The sequence below is a fragment of the Ambystoma mexicanum genome, chromosome 4p, assembly GCF_040938575.1.
Source record: "Ambystoma mexicanum isolate Mex_15411 chromosome 4p, UKY_AmexF1_1, whole genome shotgun sequence".
NCBI classification, from domain to species: domain Eukaryota; kingdom Metazoa; phylum Chordata; class Amphibia; order Caudata; family Ambystomatidae; genus Ambystoma; species Ambystoma mexicanum.
Window position 1 is genome coordinate 679054030 of NC_090927.1, and position 22045 is coordinate 679076074.

The 22045-nt window shown below is 47.2% G+C and overlaps 1 protein-coding gene across 1 annotated transcript in view; it reads right to left on the reverse strand.

Annotated features, from left to right (window-relative positions):
* ASRGL1 (asparaginase and isoaspartyl peptidase 1) overlaps positions 1 to 22045 on the reverse strand; it is a 568063-nt gene that overhangs the window by 273572 nt on the left and 272446 nt on the right. The gene's annotated exons all lie outside the window — the stretch shown is intronic.

Here is a 22045-nt window from a genome sequence, read left to right on the forward strand (position 1 = left end):
AGAGACGTGTGGATACAGCAAAGAAAATATCCTGAGTTGTGCAATCCTACATCAGTGGATGATTGATGGATCAGCAGCTGGCTGTCTCAAGAATGCTCTTGTTCGCCACTGCAATGCGTGTGCTGCTGGAAATCCATGGATGTGTCTACACAATGCTACCACAGCTGTCATGAAACCATACCTACATGGACTGGGCCAACTACTGTGTTGGTTGCGACTAATATGCAGCCTATCTCCTTGGTATGATCTGCTGTGGAAGACAAAGGACACTTGCACGTGGACATATGCTAGGGCGCGACATGGCCATGTAATGTGGTAATACGGGCGGTAGCGCTGAAGATGTAATGTCCTATGGCCAGAGCGCAACATTTTGACACTGTTGAGTGGTCTTTGTTGGGGTTGGTGTGTATCTCGCAATGCCTCTGATTTCTCAAAGTTTGTGTTATAGGTTGTGGGAATTGAGGTTGAACTACCTAGCTGGGGAGGACAATGTAGGCGGGGTGAGGATGTGGCTGCCACAGTTATAAAATTGCATTGTTGTGGCGCTACTCTGGCCAAGACCTTATGTTTCATGGCACAGATACAGCAGTTGATTTTGACAGATTGACAAGTCTACATTCTGCCGCCGACAAACCTTATGACACCAGTAACACTCCTTAGCTGGAATGTGCAAGGATCAACATCCCAGCAAAGGCTAGAAAAGTAGCTATGTATATTGAACGCTTCCCCCCACCGTCCAGATAGCGATGTTGCAAGAGACGCATGCAATGGCAGTGTTTCATGATGCCCTTGCTCCCAAATGGGGAGAAAACCTTGTACTATACTTCATACTTGTCCCAATACTGGGAGGTGCTGACATTGATCCACTATACACTCTCCTAAGAATGTGGCCACTCCACTATCCATTATTGACCCGTGTGGCAGATATGTGCTACTGCGAGGAAAGGCGCCTGCCACTCAAATGATCTCCATTAATACCCACAGCCCAATCTTGACAACCCTACATTTTTCACGCAGCTGGACTCTGTCCTAGATAATTGGGAAGGTCGCCTAATGATTTCAGGGTATGGGGACTTCAGCACAATCCTAGATGTTGTAATGGACCGGAATATAAACGCACCTTTGTGCCACTTTTACTGAAGGTATGGAATGAATCCATGGACTGCGGCAGATTGCCCTCCACGAATTGTGAGGCAATAGTAACAGTCCTCCTGAAACCAAATAAAGCACCAGAGATGATGGGCACCTACTGCCCACTATCCTTGATTAACACAGAAGGAAAATGCTTTGCAAAAAACTTCTTGCCAACAAATTAATGCCAGTAATTACACATCTGATCCATCTGGATCAGGCCGGTTTCGTGCCCTCTAGAACAACTTCTTGAAATTTGAGACACCTCTTCAGTATCTTCTCCCAAATTGACCCCCATGAAAAGTGCAACCCTGGACGCAGAGAAGGTGTTTGATTCCGTTTCCTGGGAGTATTTGTTCTCTGCCCTGGTATCTTTTCGGCTAGGACCCTTCTTTATTAACTGTGCCCAGCTATTGTACTCCACCCCCAGGCTAGAACACAGGGGAATGGTAATTTATCTTCTACGTTGCCGATCAGGAGAGGCGCAAGGCAGGGCTGCACCCTGTCGCCCTTTCTTTGCGCACCATGTATAGAACCCATGGCAGACAGCATACGTACAAAACGTTTGTGTCACGTCTCAGGTTTCTAGGCCCCCCCCCCCCCTGAAATAAAATTATATGCGCGTGACGCTCTTCTCTATGTCTGTGATCGAGAGCTGAACCTCCGCTTCCTCCTTGAAGAAATACAGACCATCTCCTAGTATTTGGGTTACCGTATAAACTGATCCAAGTCTGAGCTTTTCCCATTGACTGGAAAAAGAAGCTTGTGTGCATGATTTTGCTGACCTGTGGATAGAATTCAGTTTATTTATATTATTGTGATCAACCTAATTTCCTGAGGAAGTTAAACATGCTTGCCGCCCTGTGTGTGCCTGGCTGACTTCTGAGCTTGTTTACTTAGCTCATCTAGCCACTACCTTAGATCTATAGTGTGCTTAAAAAGTCTGCTCTTGTTATACATAAGAATATTTGTACTAGCCTGCTATTCCCTGAACTCAAAACAGCAGCTGCGCTTTGGTGCATGATTATCTAATAACATCTAGATTCAAATTTATCTCAGTGCCCCAGAATTCGCTCTGCTTTATTGTGCACATATTTTCTTACTTTGTGTTCTGCTGCTTGACTTCAGCGAAGGTATCCGGCTTAATGTGCACTGTCAGTTTCTTGCTACACGCTGTCACAACGTAGCAACATTCTGCAGTAGTTACGCTTACCAGGCCTCTGTGGGAGCGTCAGGAGCCTCTGGTTGATGGTAGCTGCTGGGGCGTGCATGTCGGAGCCGTTTGTAAGGGCTGCCCCTAAGGCGAGGGAATAGATATTAGCTATTGACCTGTGGCTCCCCTCCACCTCTCTGCTCACCTCCTGGTTTCCCTAGTGTTCCCAATGGGTGCTCGGCTCACCTGGGGGGTTTGAAATGGTGGGCTCTCCATCCTGCTGTCTCTTGCAGGGGCGCTATACTTCCATCCAGTTGTGCAATGTGGCTCCAGTTACTTCACTGGGGCTCAAACCCAATCCAGCTGCGGCTTGAGGATGTACCTTGTCTGCCTTTTACTGCGGAAGCCTTGTTGAACCGCCCATTGGAGCCTTGTGGCCTAGTAGAGGCCCAATTGAACAGTCTCAGCAGTTTTGTACTGTCTCTGATGTGTCTTTTCAATTTGAGTGGGTGCTGTGCTTTCCTGGCACTGCAGTAGCAATATCTGATGTGAATGGTGACATATGCTGTAGCAGTATGCTTGATCAGCTGTGGTGTTGTCTGCGGTTGAGTTCTACTGCAGAGAGCTGTTTGAGGAGTACGGAGTGTTCGTTGATGAACAGCTGTGAGTTACAATGATCAGCTGTGAACCGCTACTAGCGGTATGCACGTCATGCCGTCAGCACGTTGGCGGTGCACCTTATAATGTCTGCTGACCTGCTTCTAATGTTGTGTCTTCCTTCCTTCCTTCCTTGCAGGTGGATGTTCAGGAGCGGCGGCGGAATGCTGACTGGAACAACAGCGTTGCTGGAGCATCGGATGGAGTGAAACAAAGACGTGAGGAGCCGGGTGAGGTATGAAACACTGGATGCCTGGTGAAAGTTTCCTGATGCGCGCCGGCACTGGCAGGTGCCGTGCAACTTCAGTGGTAAATTCAGAAAGTAAGGTTTGCATTCATAATGACTCGTTCACCTCTAACATGGTTTTCTTCGTCGTCCAGGTCAAAGGATCGCCGGTAAGCGTCACGCTGCAACTTTACAGAATAACGCGACGCACGACAGCAAAGCTGGGCATAGCTTATATAGCCAGCCACTCCCAACAAAGAGCAATGAGCACCACAAGAGACCCATGGCCTACTGAACGGCCATCTTGGTGGAAACCAGGAAGTCCCCTTATCTACCATGCCCTGACAGTGTCAGGGACAAGCACCATGTGCACCAAGAATGCGCCCAACTAGTCTTTGCACCTGTCTTCTTGGGCCAAAAGGTGCCAGCTCTGCATGAATACCTACATCTAAATAGTGAGGGGGTGTGTCTGCAGGGTCACCCTGTTGGTGGTCATGACAGTCGTTGGGAACTCCATTTCCCAGATCTCTGCAGGGTTCTTAAGACACTCTGCGGCACGTCATCGCCGGCACGTTGGAGTAGGTGCCGGTTCGTGACCGGGAGAAGGCAGCTGGATCCTGCCCTCCGCAGTAAGGTAACGAAACCTGCCTTTCTTCCCTAAACCTTGTGCTGCGTCTCAAGTCATCATGCCTTCCCAGCACTTGTCTGCACTTACCTTGCACTTGCCACCAGCGGGCCCTTACTATTTATCTTGCATTCTACCATCCCAGCACTTGTCTGCACTTACCTTGCACTTGCCACCAGCGGGCCCTTACTATTTATCTTGTATTCTACCATCGCAGCACTTATCTGCACTTACCTTGCACTTGCCACCAGCGGGCCCTTTATTTTTTATCTTGTATTCTACCAACCCTGTACTGCACTTCCCCTCTCCCCTCTCCCTTCCCCCTTGCACTTTTCCCTTCCCCTTCACCCTTGCACTTGCGTGATCTGAATGACACCGGGCCTAGTAGGATCGTTGTTTGTCTCCTCTTGTTCCCCCCTCCCTGCTTCATCGCGCCTTGAAACACTTGTGTATAGCCGCGTTACAAATGCCATATTATGATATGATATTATGATATATCATGTCTCAGCTTAATGATTTTGCAAATGATTGTGCTCTCTACACTATCACTCGCCTACCTCCTCCGATAGTTGCAGTAATGGGGCAAAATTTAGATCTCCCACACATTACGTCCTCAACTGCTGGTAAAAATCAAGCTGGGACAGACCCAACTTTGGCATCTCAAACAACTCCAAAATATTGTACTCCACACTCTGAAAATGGTCCTTCTGAAGACCCGTTCTCTTGTCAAACACTGAGTGGAGGACTACCTTACCACCCCTGATGTTGACGTGATGGGTATTACGGAAACCTAGCTGAATAATACAACAAATCCGACAGCTGCGACTTCTACCCCTCAGACGTTTAACATCTTACAGACATACCGTATGGATCAAAGGGGGTGGGAGGGGAAAGTCGCAATATTAATAAGGAAAACCCTTGACTCCCACACGGTCGCACACGCCGCCATAGAAGGCTGTGAAAGTCTCCTTATAAAAATAACAACCAGCCCAAATACCTATGTTGCTATTTTAATCATCAATAGGCCACCCAAAGACATACCTCTTTTTAAGGACAGTTTCTGTCTCTGATTTATAGCATTACTAAACCCAAATCCACCATTATCATCTTCGGAGATCTTAATTATAGGCCTGAAGCTGAGAAACAGAAACCCGCTAAATCCTTACTCAAAGCTCTGGACTCCATTGACTACATCCAATGGGTAAAAGAACCTACTCATCAGGAAGGCCACATCCTAGACTGGGTTATCCCACATCAATTAGAGGTCCTTATCCCGGTGTGCTCCCCTTGCCCATGGTGCTCTCCTTAATCAGCTGGCTGATGGTATGACCATCAGCTGGTTACTTTTACCATCTGCTAACCCGAAGCTGCCACCCGATTTAATAAATACCCAGGGCCTTAAAAAAATCCAGGAATTTTAGCAATGTTTCAGCTACCAAGTTTATAGAACTGATGAAACCTAAAGTGCTCCATCCAGATTCATTCGAAAATGTCAGTACTTTGGTTGTTCACCTATCACCGGCAATTAATGAAGTCACTGAGGTATTAGCACCAGAAAAATTCAAAGCCATTAAACCTTAAACATTGAAAAATACCTGGTTTAAATGATGCTGTACTTACATTTAGGCTAGAAAAAGGAACTTGTGAAAGAGAATGGCATAAAAACCCTGCCGCTAAATTCCACGTTAAATGTAAAAATTCAGTCAATAACTATAAAAAAGTTATCAAAGAAAAATTAAGATATTTTAACCTAAGAATTTGTAATGCCAAATCAAGATCTTGTGAATTATTCAAAGAGCTGAAAGAAGTTGAAGGGAAAAGCACGTCTAACACTATCAAACAGGACTCTGAGTGGTGCCAAGTGATTCAAGACGAATTCTCAAACAAAATTCTTGGTCATAAAAAGACAATTCAAATGAAACAGCAACTCTCAGTGAAAAGGGGGGGGCGCTGTTGCACACACTGCTGAATGCAGCATTGAGCGTGAGCTCCGTGGGCAAGCCGAGGACCGGGACTGAAAACTAGCTGAAATTAGCCCGGTTTCCACCAGAAATAGCAGTGACGGTGTAGGAAGATGCAAGCTACCTGAATGTGAAAAACCGCAAGAATTGATGTAGTATATCCAAAGATATACTGTGTGATCTACGCTGTCCCGTGAGGCCTGCCATGTGAGCCTGGGAGCCTTTTGAACTCACAATAACTACAGGCGCCAGAAGTGAATTCAAGCACACAGACCTCTGCCCCACTCCCACGGCAGCCCCTGCGGGCGTGACGCAGAGCCTCAGAACTGAGTGCTGACGTGTCGGAGAGAGGAGATGGCACCCCCGGACCCTCCCCTGAGATGCAAGGTGGCGCTCCGGTGAGAGGTACCGAAGAGCACCGGCAGACGGATCAGACTGCCGAGTCGGACCCCGAAAGAGCCTCTGTCCGGATCGCCCCTGCAACCGCCATCAGAGGGCACTGTGAGAAGCGAGACGTAACCCTGCCAATACCAACAATTGCGGCACTAGACCATATATAATACAGAGGCACATACACGTTAAGCCACGCAGCGGGCCATACTAACTGAATATAACGGGGCGCAACAGGCTGCATTGCCAACCGAATTATCTGCAGCAGAGGCAACCCTGCGGCCCGCCTAGCCCAATGCTAGGCTACAAACTTTTATACAACAACCCACGGGGGTCCATCAGACAACAGGGGCTGGACCATCAGCACATTACATCTACAATCCGCGTAGTCCATGGGGCGCTGTGTGAGAGAGCACGGTTACTAAGTTTAATACATGGACACTACCGGCTCACATAAAGCCCACACACCCCAGGTGATATCACACCAGCCACCGCGCTGCAGCCACGGAGGAGGCAGAAAGGGCACGCAAGAACGTATCAATCTGGAAGCTCCTAACTAAGCGTAAGATAAGGTGAACCACACTACGCACCCGGGGTCTGGGAGGAAAGTGCTGCTGCTATTCAACAGTGAGAGAAGCGTTACAGAACTGACATCCACAGTGCCCATAAAAAAACACTGAACGAGAGCAGCGCCCTGGGCAGCACTGGCACTGTGAACTGCAGCACCGTTAGAAGCAATGCCCCATTGCCCAGGAGTGTAGGGAATCAGAGAGGCACAAGTCCACAACGCCTCTGACCCCTGAAGGGGTGCATACCCAGCACCACAAGTGGGGAAAGACACTGGCACAATATACTCCGGCATCATACAAATACACAAACAGCTGGGCCTGCACTGCATCGAGGCATTGCTTTGCATGAGACACTCTGCATTGATGACAGCAACATAGTTATGTCTTTGGGGCAAACCACAGGTGATCTTCTGCAAGCAGCAGAGGCATAAGCCTGACCCTGCCAAACCGGCACTATGGGGCAGAGGAGACATACTTCAGCGTCGAACATCGCACACAGCGAGGTAACAACCGCTGAGCAGCGTACAATGCCCAAAGGGGCAGCATCCAAGAGAAAAGGAACGATAGATAGGTTTACAACATCGATCACCAAAACGAACACCATGGACAACACTGACCCGGAACAAACCATACCTCCCACCACATCAACCACTATGGACCCACAAGCGGTTTTCACATCGATGAAACAAGGCTTTGCCGCCCTGAATGATAAGCTTGATGGGATCAACTCCAATGTTACATCAATCAGGAACCAACTTGATAAAGCCACCACCCACATCACTGACGCAGAGTCAAGGATTAGCACGACAGAAGATACGCTTGAAACACTGCAAAACACTGACTGATATGGCCAAGGACCTGGGAATGGTAAAGCTGAAGTGTGAAGATCTGGAAGCGAGATCCCGCCGCAATAATGTACGCATAGTAGGGGTGCCAGAGGATGCACTCAAGGGTCGATGGAAATTGCTGTTGAAGGACTGCTAAAAGAGCTGCTCAGAGATCCAGGCTGGTCACCTATGTTTGTTGTTGAACGTGCGCACCGATCACTAGCACCCCGTCCCAAACCAGGTGCCTATCAGTGACCAATCATTGCTAGACTGATGAACTACAGGAACAGCGACCTAGTGCGACATGCAGCAAGAGATAAACAGGAATTGAAGATGGGCTCCAACGTGATACGGGTGTTTTTTCAGATTACACCCTGGCGGTCCAGCAAGAACAACAATTATTTACAGGTGTTACAAAATTGCTCCGTGAGCACTCGATCCCATACGCAATGTTGTATCCAGCCAGACTGCGCTTTCAGTACAATAATAAAAGATATTTTTTCACCTTCCCAAAAGAGGCTGCCACCTTTGTGGAGACTAAAATACCGCTCCCTAATAAGCAGAAATCGGGTGGCTTTTGGGTACATTACAAATCGGTCACCGAAACACGGACAAGATGGGTGAGGAAATTAAAGCTGTGCAGCAACTGTGAAACGATGGACACGAGGCTGCACTTGAAACTATCCACCATCATATTAACTCCTTTAAGGAGAAACCGACACGCCGCTAATTGCCTCATTTTACTATGTGTACTGGAAATGCAATCAAGATTGGTAACCATAAGGGCAGGAATGATGTGGTCCCCGGGCCTCGGCTGACACAGAAGCGACCTCCCACATGCGAGTGCATGCGTTTTTTTTATTGGGAAGGAGGGAAAGAAGGCAAGGGAAATGGGGGGAGATGCATAGTTGAAGTTCGAGGAATTATGAGGGTGGGGGAGAGGGTAGAGTGATGTTTGGGGTGCTAAAAGTTAAAAAAAAAATGCACAGAAATTCAGTTATTTGGCACCCAAGGAGGACCATGGGACATTGGACCAAAACGAACCTGAAAGAAAGTAGCACAGGGTATGGCTGATAAGAACCAAGCTGAGATTAAATGAATAAGATGGAATGTGAGAGGTCTTGGAATGCCTGTGAAATCAAGGAAAATAATGGCGTATGTCAATAGAACAGGAGCACGGATTGTATATCTCCAAGAGACACACTTGCTGGGACATCAGGCAGATAGACTTGTGCCGGGATGGGGAAGCCAGCGCTTTTCATCTTATTTAAGTAGAGCTCAGGGGTGATGATACTGATACATAAAACAGTGCCATTTGTACACTACACAACATTGAGTGATCCTAATGGCAGGAACGTGGTGGTCCATGGCAAGGCTAGGCGATGTAGAAGTCCTACTCATCAATGCATACGGCCCAAACATCAATGATCCTGATTATTATGCTGGGGTCTTCCAGAAATGTGCTAAATACCCTAATGCCTACATCCTTTGTAGAAGGGATTTCAACACGATACTTGACACTGAGGTGGATTGTACGACCAGCACCCCCAGAGCACTCCTTAACGCTGCTCGCGTGATACACACATATAGCGGATCTTAGCCTGAGAGATGTATGACGATAATTGCATAGACTACAGCAAGCTTACACCTTCTATTCATCAGTGCACGACATGCACTCTAGGATCGATATATGGCAGGTGTCACAAAGGGTTTTGGGTTAGGTGACACAGGCAACAATACTATCTAGAACATTATCGGACCACTCACCGGTGCTGATATCACTGTCCATCCCCAGAGTTTCCCCACAGAGACTGTCATGGCGATTTAAAGCAGCTGCACTGTCAGACCATGTATACAAAACCAGCATGACCCAACATATTGCAGAATATTTTGAAAACAATGACGGCTCTGTCACAAGCCAAGCAGTCCTATGGCAAGCATTCAAGGCTTACATTAGGGGCACCGCCATGCCCACAGTGCTAGGAGTACTCAAAGGCATCCGGAGGGAACTAGGAAGGCGGGAGGAAAATATAGCTAAATTGCAAGAACAATACGCAGACGTCCCAACAGCACAACGTCTGACATTAAAACACAACTAGAGGAATTTGGAGCAGCTTCATACAGAGAGATGCATTATTTGTACAGGCCAGTGCTAGGCTATATGGGGAGCAAGAAAGGCCCGGTAAATTGCTAGCTAGGATGGTGGGAGGGGAAACGGGAAGCACAAACATCCCATGCAGAGCCCAGAAAGATGGGTTAGTGGTCACGGATCAGAAGGAAATCAGTGAAGTCTTTTAGGACTTCTACGGCGCCCTGTACTCCCCCAAAGCACTACCACAGAGGAAGAAATACAGGTACCTAGCTAAAATACCCACTAAACGTTTATCTACCGAAACCAGGGATGCCTTGGAGAGCCCGTTAACGCTCACCGAGATAATGGAAGCCATAAAAGCCTTACGCACCGGGCTCCGACGGGCTGGTGGCGGAATTTTATAAGGAGTTCGTTGAGATATTGGTACCCTGACGCCATAGAGTGTGGACTGAAGCGCTAGACACAGGCAAACTTCCTGAAATGACCCGCGAAGCAGTCATAACACTGCTGCTCAAACCCGGGAAGCATCCTGAGGAATGCGGATCCTATCGCCTGCTATCCCTAATAAATACGGATGTGAAAATATTCACAAAGATACTAGCCACACGCTTGAATCCCCTAATGGCACACATGGTCCATGAAGACCAAGCAGGCTTTATATTGGGTAGGTCCACAGCATCTAATATTTGTCGTTGCTATAACATACTCACCTCGATCCCCAAAAACACTCAGGCAGTGGCACTGGCGCTAGATATGCAAAAGGCCTTTGACCCAGTATATTGGCCATTCTTGTTTAGAGTTCTAAATAACTATGGGTTTGGGCCGAACTTCATAAGCTGGGTACGTATACTCTACACGCAACCCTGCGCCAGAGTATGTGTCAACGGGACCCTCTCGTTGACTCTAGAGTTAGCACGAGGCAAGTGGCAAGGCTGCCCGTTGTCACCACTGCTGTTTGCACTGGTTATAGAACCACTCGCAGACCTACTGAGGGCAAGACACAGCAGAGCAGGGATACCGCTGGCTGGCAAAATAGAGATCATCACTTTATACGCGGATGACAATGTTTTATCTGAGAAACCCATAAACGAACCTGAGGAAGGAGCTGCATACGGTTAGAGAGGTCGGGGAACACTCAGGTCTGAGACTGAACACAGCCAAGTCCAAAATGTTTCCACTCACAGCAGCGACCAGAAAACCCACAGAACTACATGAACTCACATGGGCCCCCCCAATCAGGTGAAATATCTGGGTGTGGAAATAGCACACACAACACAACTCGCCCGTACTCTAAATTACGGAACACTTATAGAAGCACTCTGTGCTAAGCTCGTTCGTTGGAAATACCTCTCGATTTTGCTGATGGGCAGGCGAGCGTTGATCAAAATTATCATACTTCCCAAGCTGTTCTATCTGTTCAACACAGTCCCAGTGTGGCCGGGCAGATCATTCTTTGCTAAAATCCAGGGTGCATGCTCAGCATTCATATGGAACGGCCATCCCAGATTAAGTTGGAAAAGACTTACCAGACCATATGTACAAGGGGGGCTAGCCGCCCCAGACTTTGAACTATATTTCCTCTCCGTGCAGGCCCTTTTTGCGACATACTGGACAGAAGGTGGCCCAAGAGCACTGCATATGACCATTGAGACACATAAAGTGGGCCCAATGAAACTCTTACACAGAGTCGCCGAAGGGAAAACCAGAAACGACAACACCACTAACCCGGCACTGGTAACATGCAGCACATGGACCAGGTTGGCAGGCCACCCCGGACACGCAGTATTATACAACCCGAACATGACATTATGGGATGCGCCCTACCTACCCCAACAAAGAGGACAACACTGGCCACACACTGGAAGGGCAGAGGGGTAAATCGTTTCGGGAACTTATTTGTTAATAAACAATTCGTCAGCTGGGAAATGATTAAAGCGACCATAGGTGATTACCATATGCAGAGGCTACAATATCTCTGATTGCGCTTTGCGATGGCAAACACATAAGACTTCCCATCAGAACCGCCATCACATCCAGACTTGGGTTACATATTAACCACAAACATAACTAAGACATCTGCTTCCACACTGTACAAAATTGCACAGATAACCATGGAAGCCCTGATCCCAGATTCTAAAGGAAAGTGGGAAGAAGATCTAGGATTTACCCTGACAGACACTCACTCGTCACAACTATGTGGATTGACGAAGAGCATATCTTACAACTCGCGATACCGTCTGATACACTATAAGATATTACACAGAACCCACTTCACCCCGGCCAGGCTCAAGAGTATGTACCCCAAAACGGATGGGAAGTGCCAAGATGTGGAAGTGAGGAGGCAGACACATAGCATATGCTCTGGTTGTGTACAAGGTTGACAGAGTATTGGACAGTCGTGTATAGTGCACTGAATGGGATGTCAGACCGCCCTATAGACTGGGACCAGAGTGTGTGTTTGTTGGGAATTGGGCGCAAAATGAACCCTATATGGCGCAAATTTCTCAATTTTAGTTTATTATTGGCGAAGCGAGTTATATGAATGCGTTGGAAATGTACAGAACCACTAGCACTGAGCGATTGGGAGAAGGATATGACGTGGGTGAATGACTGTGAGGAGGTGTATGCCGGTCTACTACCTACGGCAAATTGCCCAAAGACATATGGGCAGGTAAAGGCAGTATTCTTGCTGATAAATGCAGAGAAGAGGAAGACTCAGCCGAAATGTAATCATTAGCGTGAAGTGCTCCCAACATACAGCGTGTTGAATGACTAAAGATAAACACTGCAAAGTAGATAATATAATGTTGTAAACTGTGCAAGATAAATAAAAGTAAAAAAAAATAATAATTCAGTGAAAAAGAATGCTGGTTTTCTTGCCACCCCCCCTAATGCACTCAAACCTGAGTTTAACTTTAAACAGTGAACAGAATCCGAGATCCTAAGAATAGTGAATGACCTGAAACCTACCCTTTGTAGGGGGGACATTTATTAAGCGAGCATTATTAAGGAATCCATGCCCTTTCTTAATCCCTGGATCACAAAGATGGTCAATTTTACATTTTTGGAGGGAGTGCTTGCTTCCACACTCAAAGAAGTGTGGATAACTCCCCTTCTGAAAAAGAGCTCACTGGATCCTGCCTTAGTCAAGAACTACCCACCTATTACAAATGTTCCTTTCCTCCTCAAAAACACCTTAGGCCTGTACCAGTCTGGCTTTCGTGCAAGTCATGGGACTGAGACAGCCCGATTAGATCTGAAAACAACGATGGCAGGGATAGTGGACGGAGGTCACCCAGCTCTGCTGATGCTTCTAGACCTCTCAGCGGCCTTTGAACTTGACGACACGGTAAAAGGCCTAGTCAGTTGCTCTCAAGCGACCTAGGACTGGATTGCATCTTTTCTTGGCCCTCGAGTATCAAGAGTGGGAGTAGAGGAGTCCCAATCAGGGCCAGATGTTATCAATGCCGGAGCACCACAGGGTTCCTGCATTTCTCCATCTTTATTTAATGTCTATATACAACCTCTACTTGGCATGCCTGACCAATTGGGGGTCTGGTACACCAACTACGCTGAGGATACCAGGTGATTTTTGAACTATCTGCGGACTTTGTACAGGTTTCTTAAAGTATCAATGTAGTCTACAGTGCCATTCAGTCATGGATGATAGTTTCAAGATTGCAGACTCCTCTATACCGGTGTCCACGAGCGTCAAAACACTCGGTGTCTATTTGGACTCTGAGCTTAATATGAAAACCCAGCGATCTCATATTAGAGCAGCCTGTGGGTACGTGGATCCACTCCTTAATCAGATTAGGCCCTACATCTCATTTGCAAACAGATCTATAGTGGCCTCAGCTTTGATTAATTCAAAGCTTGGCTATTGTAACAGCCTCTTTTCAGGGACCACCAAGGCCAACATACAATCTTTGCAACTCGTCCAGAACAGAGCTGTTCGTGCCGTTTTTTGGCCTACGAAAATATGACCATGTCTCCATTTCTAGAAAGGCACTGCACTGGCTGCCTGTTGTACATCGGATCTCACACAAGAGCTTATCTCTGGCCTATACATGCTGGTCCTCTACCGCCCCAGTTTATTTGAAGAAACAGCTGCTTGTTGATACCCCTTCACAAATTCAAACAGCCTTGCTTCAAGTTGACAACATTCGGGGGCTGTAGCTTCCTAGTGTGGGCACCCAGAGAATGGAATTCTCTACCAATCACAATAAAGATTATAAACATGCTAACAGGATTTAAAAAAAGCTGTTACAACCCACCTGTTCGATTTAATTACTGGCTAATCTTTCTCTCCTCCCTGTTGCACTCGGTTCCCACCTCATTATTCGGTTTTGTTTGTCTTTCTTTTTGTGCGCCGCTATATAAGAAATAAAATAAATAAAATAAATAAATACTACTCCCCCGGGGATATGATGGGGTTTGTGTGGCATTCGGAGGCAATTACATTCTTGGAGATTACAGTGTCCAAATCCACCTGTTCCCAACAATGGTGATGTTAGCGAAGCTCCTTTACTACTTTTCCAATATACCAACTTTGCCGGGCAGGGTATTTTTTATACAGCGCGATCGCTAGCGTAAACATGTCTATAATGCGCAGGGGTGGCCAGGTTAGCTTGGCAAGACCTGGTTAAACCATATGACCAAAGAGGTTTAGCAGCGCCCGACTTTCAGATATACGACCTTATTGCTCAAGCACAGTTCGCGGCAAATTGGTACGGGTCACCAGACCTGTGACGATGGAGTAGTTTGGGGTGAGACCGCTGGACCTACCCTCTGTAATCTTCAGTAAGAGGTATTACGACGACTGTTCATTTGAGCAGGTCTGGACAACGGTGGGTGCCTGTGCCAGACTATTGAGGCAATTAGGAATAGACACGCCCTACTGTAGAAAGGCACAACTATGGGACTTTCCCCATATCCTACAAACCCAGGACAAGAGCATACAGATTAAGTGAGATACAGAGAACAAGCTTAAAATGGGGGACATGATCCCAGATGGAAGGTTCGTTACCCTGCCACAATTCATTGCTAAACATGGCAACAACCAAACCATACTGCTTCAGCACAGCCACCTGAAAATAACCCTTTGGAAGAAATGACCGACGTTTCCCGAAGGAGCCAGAGTCGCACACACTGCTAGATGGTATCAAGCAGGATATACTGGACCATGAACAAGTGTTGACGTTATATAATAAAGCGCAGCAGGAACCCTGCTATATACCTCGCTCTCATATAAAAAAGGAAGCATATATTGGTCGTGAACGACCCTTGGGCGAGGTACTGCCGCTTCACCAAGAAAGTGTCTCTATATGCTAGGTAGAGCTGATCCAATTTAAATTCCTGTATCTGCTGTACTACACACCTACCAAAATTGCAAAGTTTTCTCTTGAAATAACTGACTTCAGATGTTTTGAGTATTCCCCCATACCACGCCGCACACCCACCCCCCTCCTGTGTTCTTGTCTGTAATTGCCGACACCCTACCAGAAATGACGAGGGTGTCACTGACTGGGACACTAGCGAAATAACTGGCAACATTGCCAAGTTGTTGGTTGAAACATGAAGCTTATTTAATCTAGCATGCCTCAGAGCCAAAAAATGTATTCTTAAATGTTAGAAATCTGCTGTAATCCCACCCCCATGGGCTGCATGGTAGAATGAACTGACATATTCAAATGAGAGGGAAGAGACATATTTCCACCATCCCGATACACTGCTACCAAAAGTATATATGGGAGGGATACCAAACCTACATGCGTGCAGCAGACCCTTTGGACGAAGCCCTTATGTGAAAGGTTATCTCATGTGTCGAATTGTGATCTATCATATTGTTGGACTTCCCTATAATCCTTATATGGATGCTTATAGAAGACATGATATATAATGCGAGTATGTGGCAGTTATTGAGGTGTGTGCTGATAATGCCAATATGTCCCACAGGTTCAAAACTATTTATTAAAAAAAAGAAAACAGAAAAATGATAAGGGGGGGATTGGTTATGCCCTAAAGAGGACATATGCAGGACATGCAAAGAAAATGGGACAGGTCTTCCATACACATTTTGCAATTTGGATTCAACTGGCCCTTCCATTTATTGGTGACAGAAGCTAGAGGTAGAATGTAGGCTCTAGCCAGAGCAAAGAGGCGTCTGATCTGTGGATTGGCAAGCATCAACAAACATGGGTGATGGCCTCCCTCTGCCACTTATATCAGCTCAACGTATGTGGGCCAAGCTTGCCAACTCCTCCTCCATTGCCTTCCTTATTCTAACCCCTTGATCTTTTTCACGTTTTCACAGTAGGGGTCTATAGCGGACTGTTTGGTGGTGATCAAGATCCAGAATATGGCTGAACCCCAATTCGGTGAGGTCCTTCAACAATTGTTTCCTGTACTGGGAAAGCATTCATGCCATGCCAAATCTACCAGCACTCTTGCATGGGCAAATGCCTTCTTAACAGCATATCTAGTCGGACTATACCGTTTCTTAAGACAGGATCTGCATACAAAACAGCTAAAGGGAAATATTACGGTAGACACAGGAGTTTCTTCCAAAAGTGCAGTTCGCAGATACATACTTGATTAATAAACTATTCAAGACCCCATAGATCAGCGCCATAGGCAACGGTGCCTCTGAGCTTACCACAGAAAACATCTTTGTTTCAGCTGAAATATTATCCATGGGTTTCCGCCGCAGACTTATGATGGCTTTGCCTGCTATGGATGCTTTGCTAGAGACTGACTCAATCAGGGATTTCCAGGAGAGATTTGGGCTAAATAATGTACCCAAATACAAAAAGCGGTCCACAGCATCCAAGGCTTCCACATCTAAATTGAAACTGGGCTTTGAGCTACACTTATTCAAATTGTTGAGAACCATTACTTTAGACTTGGCTTTCTCCAGGATTAGATGACTAAGGGAGCAATAGGATGAAACATCATGTAGTTGGGCTCGAAGGACGTTAGGTGTCCTAGCGAGAAGAATGCATTCGTCTGCATATAAAAGCATAGGCCCAGGCCTCCTATGTAAGGGGTGTCCATTGCAGCTTCTTCCACGAATTTGAGCATATCATTAATATATAGGCATAGAAAGCTGGGGTTCTGGGGGTGGGGGGGTTCAGTAGGCAGTCCTGTTCGACCCATCTCACGGTTTGGATTTGCTGCGTTAGTTAACCCTATTCACCAAACCTCATCTGTACTGAGGTATTGTTATTTATGTCCCTTATAATAATGTCAAGCAGTTTTTTGTCTATTCCCATTTTTGCCAACTTAAACGACACCCCTTTTTTTTGTAAAACTCAGTTTATTAGCATTTTGCAATAACAATCACAACCAGTTAACCCACATTAAAAGAAAAACACAACCCCACAGGTATCACAGTAGTTCAATGCTCTCTCCCTCTTTATATTATTCATACAGTACATCTGATGATTCATTGCAATCAGTGCTTAGAGCCCCAGGGTGGCTCAGCTTGTAATGGATTATTACTCCCTTCCTTCAATGTTCTATAGTTACTATACCCCTCTTTGCAGTGTTTGGGCTTCAGTGATAAGGAAATGTAAATATGTCCCCCAGATATCTCTGGGTTTCGCTAGGGGGTATGTCAAGCTACCGTATTCTGTCTACATTTCATTGCAGTATAGGATATCTTCCCACCACATTTTCATAGTCGAGGAGCGGGTACCTCCCCACATCATCGCCACCTGCTTCCTGGCTAAAAGCAGGAGTAACCAGGCCAATTTCTTCACACTACCCGGTATTTGCATAGTGTGGCCCAATAATGCAGTAATCGGGTCAGGGTCTATTCTCTCACCCACAATTTCACTCAGTGTTTCAAAGACCTCCTCCCAGAGGAGTAGTATCTCTGGGCAACCCCATTTCAAGTGGAGAAAGTCCGCTGGTGCAGCACCACATCTTGTGCAGCTGTCTGGGAAGCATTTGGGTAACATGGCCGGTGTGTACTAGAACTGATGCATGTATTTGAAGTGGATTAACTTATATTTGGTGTTGCATGCTTCATCTGACATGTACACCCCAATAATCTTTCCCACTTCATCCAAGAGGACGCACGCCCTTTCTTTCGAGAGTTCAATGTCATGCTATATAGACTAGACCTCACCTTACCATCATGAGCTCCCCCCAAGCATTTTGTCTAGGATCAGGGCTACTTCGGGTTACTTGGGGAAGGTTGTAAAATCAGTTTTAATGATTCTTTCAGTCTAAAGTATAAAAATATATCTAGGGGTGTAAGTTTCCCTTTGTTCTTCATTGCATCTAGTGTTAGGAACTGACCATCTGGGAAAAGATTTTGAAAGCATGTTATCTTCACACACTTCGTGCAGGTTGCATAACTTCTCTCACTGGTCAGTGGGATCCCTAGTATGTAGAAAACCGGTAATTCCAGTGAGTATATGGTTTCCCCTTTGGTTTTCTGTTCTATGCGAGTCCACGCCGTACAGGTCAACTCCACCATGTTTGTTACCCTAGAGGCCCTGTCTGGTGCGGTCAGAATAACTGATCTGAAAAGAAAGGGAGTCGCCATGGCAGTATCAACTTACGAGTGATCGCATCACAAAACAATGATACATTTCTTTACATGAGCAAAGAATATAGCACGGAGTAAGAACACGCATGATTGTAAGCAACAAGTTATCAGGTGCAGAGGGGATCAAGGAGAACAGTAAGTAAATGCAAGTACTCTCGGAAGTAGGGCCAAATGACAAGGGACCTGCTACAGGCCGGCTGCAGGGTCGACCAGCGTTCTTCCAGATCTGATGCCCAGGTGACATCCCAGACCCTCTGTTCTACGGTGGGGCTAGCAGGCTTGAGCTATAACAGCATTATTTAGCGCACCGCAACAATCATACATGTGCTAGCATGTTTACGGTGGGTCCTCCGGAGCGTCGCAAACTCATGGAATAGGCAGTTTATAGGGCATGTTTCAATAGTGCAGTCAACCATTTCAGACATAGCATTACAGGCCCCGCCCCGAAACCCTGAAACACTGGGGCAGGCCCAAATCATGTGAAAATAGCAAGCATTGTCTGAGTGGCATCTGGGGCAGTGGGGGTGGGGTGTCTGGGGTCGCCGGACATGAGGTGGGGTGTACTGGAATCTGTGTAATACCTTAAATTGAATGAGGTGGAACCTGGCATAGTTTCCCAGCCTTTGTAATGTTGATACCCAGATCTCTGCCCCAAGGCGCCAGTATCTTAGTGGTTCGCTAGCCCGCTCCTGGAGCAGATAATACATTCTGGAAATTATCCCTCTGGTTGATGCGCCCTCCATAATTAATGACAGACGTGGTTCGTTGGGGGGCAACGTGGGGAACTCACACCATGCCTTCCTGAACGCTAGGCGTAATCCCGCATATTGTAGCCAACAGGAGGTCTGTCTACAAGGATGCCTAGGCAGGTCGGGCCACGCAACAAAGGAACCCATAACAAACATCACCCCATGTGTATTGTCTGTTAGCCACCCACATATCCACAGCAGTTTTGTTTATTTTAGGGATCTCCGGGCGCAGGTCACAAAGAGGCAAATCTCAATGAAATGGGTAAGGGTTGTCGCCCAGTCGCCATACATTATCCCATGCCAGAGCCGTGGTGGCTGCAGGGCAAACCACCTCAGGGTCTTTTTACACTGGGGGTAGAACCAAGGACCGGGTGGCGTGGGACCCCGTCACATGTCGATCTTCACATGTGGGAGTACTGGGTCCTCAGTGAACCAGAAGGCTACAAGATGGGCCTGGGCCGCTAGCCAGTATTTCTCAAATTCCGGGGCAGCAAATTCTCTGCGGCTGTATGGTCTAGTGAACATGGTCCATTTTAGTCTTACCGCCCCAGAGTGCCAAAGGAATCTGTTTATAATGGCCCTCAGCGCGTCAAACAGTGATGATCCAGGCCATATCAGAACATTTAGAAAGCGGTACAGTAATTGTGGCAGTACAATCATCTTAAGGAGTGATACCCAGCCAGCTAGCGTTAAAGGCAGTTTCGCCCAAATGCGCAGTTTAGACAGAAGTTGCTGCAGGTAGGACCCGAAGTTTTGCTCATAAAGTGAGGCCTGCTGTCTCATGATAATGACCCAGAGGTACTTAATATCAGTGGGAGACCATGCAAATCCCATGAGATCCCTTGGGGCGGCTGTGGCGTCTGTTAAGGGGGAGCAGCTCGGACTTGGTGCAGTTGTCATGGAGTCCACATAAGCGCCCAAAGCGGAGAACATCACTCATGATGGGAGCAAGATTATGCTCTGGGTCTCTAACGTATAGTAGTGCCACCTGCATATAGTGATATGATCTCGGGGGAGCCCCAGAGCCTGACTCCCCCCCCCCCCCACCTTTGGGCATGCTTCTGGCGCATCAGGTCGGCCAGAGGTTCAATGACCACAGCAAAGATGAGCAGGGAAAACGGGCAGGCCTGTCTGGTCCCCCTGCAGATGTCAAATGGGGATGAGAACAGGCCGTTAGTGCAAACCCTGGCCACCGGCAGCGTGTAAAGTAGTCGTATCCACGAGATTAAACGGGGGCAGAAATTGTACTTTCCAAGAACAGCCCAGAGGCAGTGCCAGGATAGAGAGTCAAAAGCTTTCTGGACGTCAGGGGCTGCTGCCACTGCACCCACCCCTGGGTAGACTCAGGCAAGAATATTGAATAGGCGCCTCAGATTAATTGCCATGGGGCAGCCAGTCACAAATACGGACTGATCCGGGCGTATTAGGTATGGCATACAGGGGGAAAGTCGGAGGGCCAGCACCTTAGCGAAAATGTTAACGTCTCTATTAATGAGTGAGAGGGGGTGGTATGAGCCACAATGTGTAGAAGGCTTACCAGGCTTGAGAAGAACGGTTATCACCGTCCACTTGAGTGTGGGGGGGCATATCCCCCTCACACAGGATTCGTCCCAGAAGGAAGACAAGTGAGGCGAGAGGCGAAGTCTGTGGCTTTTCTAAAAGTCTATGGTGAGTCCGTCCTGACCAGGAGCCTTGCCAGCAACTATTGCTCTAGAGATCTCCTAGGCACTCATCGGGCAGTCAAGAGCTTCCCTAGCTTTGTCAGAGTACTGAGAGCGAGAGGTCGTCCAGGAACGCCTCTATGTCTGGTCCGGACGCCACGGCACTTTAGCATATAGTCTTGCATAAAAAGAATGAAACACCTTGTTGATGTCCGATACAGAGTGGACAATCAGACCAGCAGCATCCTCGATGGTCAGAATGTAGCGGTCTCCATCCTCCTGTCGCACCACTGTGGCCAGCAGTCTGCCCGGGCGTTCCCCTTCCCTGTACTGTCTTGCTGCCCCCGGGCTGTCCAGTAATTTCCGTTAACCATCAGCAAGGCTTCTAAAATTGTCCAGTGCATTTTTTTATTTCGCCTAGCGTAGTAGGTTCCCGGCGTATTGTGTTTGAAGTAGTTTAAGGGAGGCTTTACTGTCCCGGATGTTTCGGCGGAGGGCCTTAACAATCCCCAATCTTTAGTGGGAGTCCTACCACGGATGTAGGCTTCCCAGAAAGTAGAGAGGGAATCCCCGGTACCCAAGTTTATTTTGAAATAGTCATAAACGCACTTCCCTAGCTCGGCCTCGAATGCTGGATCTATCAGTGCTTGGGGTTTGAGTCTCCAGGGGCATCCTGAGATGTGCCTAACCACCCAGGTAAGATTAAGGGTGACCGGGGAGTGGTCTGATTAAGTCCTAGGCAGTATATATGCTCCCACCAACCAGTTTATTAGTGTCCCAGATACCAGCCACTGGTTAATCCTGGGGTGTAAGTCATGCACTGTTGAGTAAAAGGATTACCTTTGGGACTGTGGATGTAACAATCTCCAGGAGTCCTCAAACTAGTTTGCCCCTCAATTATTATCAGGGTGGCCCTAGACAATTGTTGGGCCCTGCTGCTGGACCTTTCGAGGTTACGATCAATGATGGTATTAAAGTCCCAGCCCCACAGGACAGGCACAAAGGGGTGCGCTGCCAGCAGGTCTATCACTTGGGTGTAGAAGTCTGGGATTGTCGACGTTGGGCCCATATATGTTCAACATTATCACCTCTAAACCATTTAGTGTACCATGCACCAGAACGTAGCAGCCAAGTGGATCTACATATGAGGCTTTATGTATGGATTGCTGTGATTTATGAATGAGTATCATGACGCCGCGGCCCAGAGCCCTTTCTACCTCCACATGTCTTCTGTCTATCCTGTGCCCAAACCAATAAAGGTCACCTCTCATGATATATTTTGAGGTCTGGGAGCATCAGTCCTCCCTCACCTGGGGTGCCACTAATTTCTCCCATGATACCCTGGCCTGTTTGCCTGCCCAGATACATCGCAATAGCACCAATTTTAGATACCGAAAGTACAACTTGGGTGGCTCCAAAGGCACATTGAGAAACACATAAAAGA